This window comes from Leucoraja erinacea, chromosome 19 (genome assembly GCF_028641065.1).
Source record: "Leucoraja erinacea ecotype New England chromosome 19, Leri_hhj_1, whole genome shotgun sequence".
NCBI classification, from domain to species: domain Eukaryota; kingdom Metazoa; phylum Chordata; class Chondrichthyes; order Rajiformes; family Rajidae; genus Leucoraja; species Leucoraja erinaceus.
The window spans coordinates 20461234-20467674 of record NC_073395.1 but is presented as its reverse complement, the minus strand read 5'-3'; the positions used below and the strand labels follow the sequence as shown (position 1 = coordinate 20467674).

Below are 6441 nucleotides of genomic sequence, written 5' to 3'. Positions count from 1 at the left end.
AATATCGTTTTTGTGCATGTACCTTTGCTCTTTGTAGATTTTGATAGTGCAAAGGTCCGAATTGTGTAGCTGGAATTGCTGCTACAATCATCCCAATTACTCTGGCCACTTGTCGAATTGTTGGTCGTTTGTTGACCATGAAGTTGTTGCATGATTGTGCTAATGCAACCATTTTTTCCCTAGGCAAAGTAACAGTCATATGAATTGAATTGATAGTGAAGCCCAGGTAATCCATGGTAGTTAATGGCTTCATTTTAGATTTATCTGGGTGAAGGACGAACCCCAGTGTTTCAAGGAGCTGTTTTGTAGCTAATACTGCTGCCACAGCCAATTCCTTCGTTTCCCTACTATGAGAATACCATCTAAATATGCTATGACAATATGCTTTTTGTTTTCTTGTATTCCCATGGCTACTTTAATATTTTGGTAAATATATATGGTCCCTAGATAAGGGACGTATCAGATATTAAACTGATAAGAACAGATACTACACTTGATCTTAGCCAAAAGGCCGAGAGGCGATTGTCTAGGGGCTGGAGTTTGACCATTGGGCAATCTCTATACTACCATAGCTGCCCCAACCAGCTAAATTTTAGGTATCTGCAATGATCCTTGTGTATGGGTTTTAGATAGTAAGTTTCTTTAATATCAATGCTTGCTATAAATTATGCTTTGGAGATCAGTTGTCTGACAGTAACAAACGTCTCCATCTTGAAATGTATATACTCAACAAACTTTTTTAGTGATGTTAAGTCCATGATGATGCGAGTTCCACCATCTTTTTTGGTTTTAGTGACTATATTTGATACAAATTTGAAAGGTTCATATTTGGCCTTTTTTGATGACCCCCTTTGTGATAAGCATCACCAGTTCAGCTTGTCCCTCCCGCTTTTCTTCCTTGGAGGGAGTAAGTTCCCTTAGGGCCAAGTGTTGAACTGGCGATAATATCTCTGATATAACTGAATTTTGTATCCACTAATGTTGTTGAGTATATACTAGTTCCTCGTGACATTACCCCATGCTTCTTTAAACAAGTGTATTCGCCCTCTGTTAGTAGAGCACCCTTGTTTTCTAAATGCTGGCAGGAACCAGACCCACCTACCTCCATGGTTATGAGTATTCTTCTGTTTTCTCCTGGTCCAACGAGTCCTACACATCGTATGACGTGGTGGGGGTGGCGCGTTTCTCCTGGGGCCCGCTCTGGGCCCTGGCCTGAAAGGCTTACAGGATTGGCATGCAGGCCCTGAGCTTTCACCAGTACCATAAGGTAACCCAGCTGGTGGATGCATTAGAGGTACTGCTGACTGGTTTACGTGTGGTGCTCATTCCAGACCCTGCCGCCTTTCCCCGATATTTTTGACACGTCGCCAGTTTTTGAAAACTTTGTTTGAAGAAGGGTTTTTCGGCCCGAAACGTTGCCTATATCCTTCGTCTGGCTAAGTTGATGTGTCGGTGTTCTCACAGTCTTGTGAATTTTGGTTGAAGGCAGGTTTTATAACTTCCTGAGAAGTTGCGGGGCTCTGCGAGCAGTCGGGTCAGGTGTTTTGCCATACTACCCTGACCTCTGGAAGAGCATGTGAATGATAGCCGACATCAGGCATATCAAATTCATTTTTTAAATATTGGGTTTTTTGAGAGCGCTGCTCAATCTCGCTAGTGGTAAAGCCACATAGCGCCACACCCAGCAGCTGTTCCTGATCCTGTACCTCAGGCATACTCCCGATGTCGTTCAGCCAGTGACCCCTCTTCTTTGACCAGCCCAGCTCTGGTCCCATCAATCCCTCGATAAGGGAGATGGCTAGTGCAATAGCACTGGGGTGGGAGTGTTAGCTCCCTTGGCATTCAGCCAGTGACCCCTCGTTTTTCTGGAGTTTTTTAGCTCCATGACCTTCTCTGGCTTGGGGAAAACAGACATACTTGTTTTTGCTGTCTCCAGCCTGCTTCCAGAGCTTGAGGAAAGTTGATTCTGGTGTAGAACCTGTATTTTTGGTAACGTTTGGTCTTACCTTGTTGATAGAGGCTGCCTGCCGTTTTCGGTCGGCATTTTTGCGGTTCTCGGGCGGCGAGTCTCCTTGTCGGGAGTCTGCAGGGGTTGCCGGCCGGTTTTTAAATTTCCCTCCGGTCCGCTGCTGTTAGTCAAACAGCTGTTCAGCGGACCGGCATTAGCGCAGCGCCCGTGTCTGTGGTCCGCAGCGTGTGCGGTCCAGTTGCCGCCTCTCCCCCTCCACTGTCGGCTCCTTCGCTGGAGTCGAACGGGGGCCGCTTCCCTCTGCTGCTTTGCTCCCCCTGGAGCAAAAAACACAAGGCCCGATTAAGGTAGGTACTTACCTAACGTTCCTTCTTTCAGGCTAGTTGCGGGAGCGCCCGACTCCCGTCTTGGGCCGCTGTTGCACTGCTGGCGTAATGGCCGCGCCTGCGCACTGAGCGGGTTCTTCACGTAGTCACTCACGTGACTCCGAAGTAAAATTGTCATATGTGCTGGCAGCAGAACAATGAAATTCTTGCTTGCAGCAGCATTACAGGCTTGTAATCACAATACACAGAGATAATATGCAATGAATGAAAATTAAATAAATGAATAACTCAAACCCCCCAAACTAGTCTTTAATGCAACCAAAGACAGTGCACAGACATTCATAGTTTGGTTTAGTTTATTGTCACATGTACCAAGGTACAGTGACAAGCTTTATGTTGTGAGCTATCCAGTCAGCGGAAAGACTATACATGGTTACAATTGAGCCATTCACAGTGCACAGATGCATTATAAAGGAAAATAACGTTTAGTGCAAGATAAAGTCCAGTAAAGTCTGACTAAAGACAGTCCGAGGGTCTCCAATGAGGTAGATGTGGTAGCTCAGGACCAAAGATCCTTTGCTATAGGATCTTTGCTCAGGACTGCTCTCTAGTTGGTGATATAGGACAGTTCAGTTACATGATAACAACTGGGAAGAAACTGTCCCTGAATCTGGAGGTGTGCATTTTCACACTTCTGTACCTCCTGTGTTGTTAGAGGGGAGAAGACTGAGTAATTGGGGTGAGACTCGTCCTTGATTAAAGCTGTTGGCCATGCCGAGGCAGCATGAGTTTAGTACTGTGCAGTGTTCAGGAGCCTGATGGTTATTGGGAAGAAGCTGTTCTTGAACCTGGTTTTCAGGCTCCTGTACCTTCTTACCAACGGCAGTAGTGAGATGAGAGCGTGGCCAGGGTGATGTGGGTCCTTGACGTTGTTGGCTTTCAGACTTCTCACAATATTAAGATCTAGCGGGTAATCTACCAGAATCCTTCCACTGACTCACATCTCCTTACTGTCGGGTTGGAGTGTTTTAATTCGGAGCAATCATATGTGCATGAAGTGGATGATTAAGCTGTGTATTTAACTTATCTCCCCGAACAGCGAAAGTTGCCGGTTGACAAAAGCAACGCTCTCCCAAATCTTTCAGAATGTTTCAGAACAAAAATATTTTTGTGACAGTTTTGAGGAACTTGCCGCTTTGATTTATCCAGGTGATTTTCTTTGTCGGCTGCTGTAGAACGCCTGAATAAATACATTTTAATGAGTCCAAGCATCTGGGCAGGAAGTGAGTGTTTGTGGCGTTCACCAGTAATTGAAATGGAGGCCAGTCCAGGTTTACTGAGAACAGATTGAATTTTCCTTGGCTGTTATGGAGATTAATTTTAATTACCCAGCAACAATTTAGTAGCCGGGTCACTACCGTATCACATTGGATCCAGATCAGCGAGGTTGTGTGTCCACAATCCCTGCCAAGGATTTAATCAGGGAATGGGGCAGGTAGATTGCAAAGAAATCAATACCGTTTCGTGGGGAAAAATGAGCAAAAACATTGGAATCTTTCCAGACTGAAGTCAAGAACACAATTGGAATAAATGAGATTACAGTAGGACTGCAGATAAGTCACCAATAAGGCACCATCGCTACGTTTAAGAAACGTTTCGACAGCTATGTGGATCGGACGGGTTTATAGGGATATGAGCTAAACGCAGGCAGGTGGGGCGAGTGTAGATGGGGCATGTTTGTCGGTGTGGGCAAGTTGGGTGAAGGGCCTGTTTCCACATTGTATGACTATGACTATGAGAAATTGGTATCTCTAAATTAAACTAAACTAAACTAGTGTGAATGGGCGTGGACACAATAATGCGGGAGAGACTCAGCGGTTGAGGCAGCATCTATGGAGAGAATTAATTGGTGACGTTTCGGGTCGAGACCTTTCTTCAGACTGATGTCGGGGGTCGGGGGGGCAGGAAAAAGAAGGGAAGTAGGTGGAGACAGTAGGATTTGTGGGAGAACTGGGAAGGTGGAGGGAAAGGAGGGAGAGAGCAAGGGCTATCTAAAATTAGAGAAGTCAATGGTCATACAGCTGGGGTGTAAACTACCCATGCGAAATATGAGGTGCTGTTTCTCCAATTTGCGCTGGGTCTCACTCTGGCAATGGAGGAGGCCCAGGACAGAAAGGTCAGATTGGGAATGGAGGGAGTTGAAGTGCTGAGCCACCGGGAGATCAGGTTGGTTGAGACGGACTGGGCGGAGGTGTTCAGCGAAGTGATCGCCGAGCCTGCGCTTGGTCTCGCCGATGTAGAGAACTTGACACCTAGAACAGCTGATGCAGTAGTTGAGGCTGGAGGAGGTGCAGGTGAACTTCTGCCTCACCTGGAAAGACTGATTGGGTCCGTGGATGGAGTCGAGGGGGGAGGTAAAGGGACAAGTGTTGTATTTCCTGCGTTTGCAGGGGAAAGTTCCCGGGGAATGGATGGTTTGGGTGGGAAGGGACGAGTTGACCGGGGGGTTACGGAGGGAACGGTGTGAACGGGTGATTGGTGGCTGGCATCGACACAGTGGGCCGAAGGGCTTGTTTCCATGCTGTATGTATGACTAAACTAAACTAAATTCCCTCTTGCCTTTTATTTTCCATGGTCACAGATGAAAGCAAGTCTTTCATTCCCCTTTGTTATCTCACTAAACTGCAGAGGTGTATTGTTGCGAGCTTTGCATTCATCCACCAACCCGCCTTCGCTCTCCATTGAAATGCTTTTTCATTTAAATGCTGCTGCTCGCCTTTAACTGGAACTCGAAAGAGGTAGCACATAACACCAATTCTGGCCTCCCTCCACGGGCTCCCGGTGTACTTTCGAGTTCATTTTAAGACTCTTTTATTTGTTTTTAAATCTTTAAATGGCCTCGCCCCGCCTTACCTCTCTGAGCTGCTTCATCCCTACGCTCCTGCCCGGTGCCTCAGGTCAGCTGATCAGCTGCTCCTGGAGGTACCGAGGTCTAAGCGGAAGCTCAGAGGGGATAGAGCCTTTTCTGTTGCTGCTCCGGCGTTATGGAACACTCTGCCGTTGCACATCAGACAGGCCCCCTCACTGTCCATCTTCAAAACCAATCTTAAAACCCATTTCTATTCCTTGGCTTTTGACCCTGTATGAGACTTTGCTCCTGTTTTAGTGTTTTTAATGTTTTTTTAAAAATTGTTTTTACTCTCTCTTTTAATGTTTTTATTGTCGTGTAATAATTTTTTGTCCATGATTAGTCATGTACAGCACTTTGTCGCAACAGTGGTTGTTTTTAAAGTGCTCTATAAATAAAGTTATTATTATTATTATTATAAACAGTTCCACTTTGATGTGATTCTCGCAATCTAATTTCAGGCATTCTTGCTGTGCCTCTGGATACATGATGGTAGATGACACATCCAATACTCAGAAGTAAAGATCTTTTGTACGGATGTTGTCAGAAAAAAAACCATGGGGTTCCAATTTAATTAAGTGATTCATTGCTTTGTCCCCGCTGTTATCAGTCTCGTGAATGGACCTCTCATTCCAATCTACCTTGATGTGACCCTTGCGCTTTTTTAAATCTGCACTTTCTCGGCAACACTTCATTTGGACGGGAACATGGACAGGAAAGGTTTAGATGGACATGGGCAGGTGGGACTAGTGTGGATGGGGCACCCTGGTCGCATGGGCAATTTGGGCCAAAGGGCTTGTTTCTATGCTGTATGACACTATGACTATACTCACTTTGCGCCTCCTGCTTATACCCATGTATGGTATGATAAGAGTCATAGAATCACACACCGTGAATACAGGCCCTTCGGCCCAACTTGCCCATGCCGACCAACATGTCCAATCTACACTATTTGTGTATATGGTGCATACTATATGACAGTGCAAGTCCCTGGACTATATGGAGGTTCTGGTATTTAATAGCCTAGTGGTTGTTGGGAAGAAGCTGCTCCTGAACCTGGACGTTAACAGTTTTCAGGCTCCTTCTTCCCGATGGCAGGAGTGAAACGAGATCTAGGCCCGCCCGGGTGGTGTGGACAGTGGCTGGGATGTAGCAGGAGCTGCCTGCCTTATGATCTGAACGATTGTCTGCTCAAACTAAACCTGAGACGTTTCAATCTCAGTCAGGATCCAGCCTCA

General features: G+C 46.0%; 1 pseudogene; it reads right to left on the bottom strand.

Annotated features, from left to right (window-relative positions):
- Positions 1–350: 350 nt before the first annotated feature.
- On the bottom strand, positions 351–523 carry LOC129706589 (U2 spliceosomal RNA; annotated as a pseudogene).
- Positions 524–6441: the final 5918 nt, after the last annotated feature.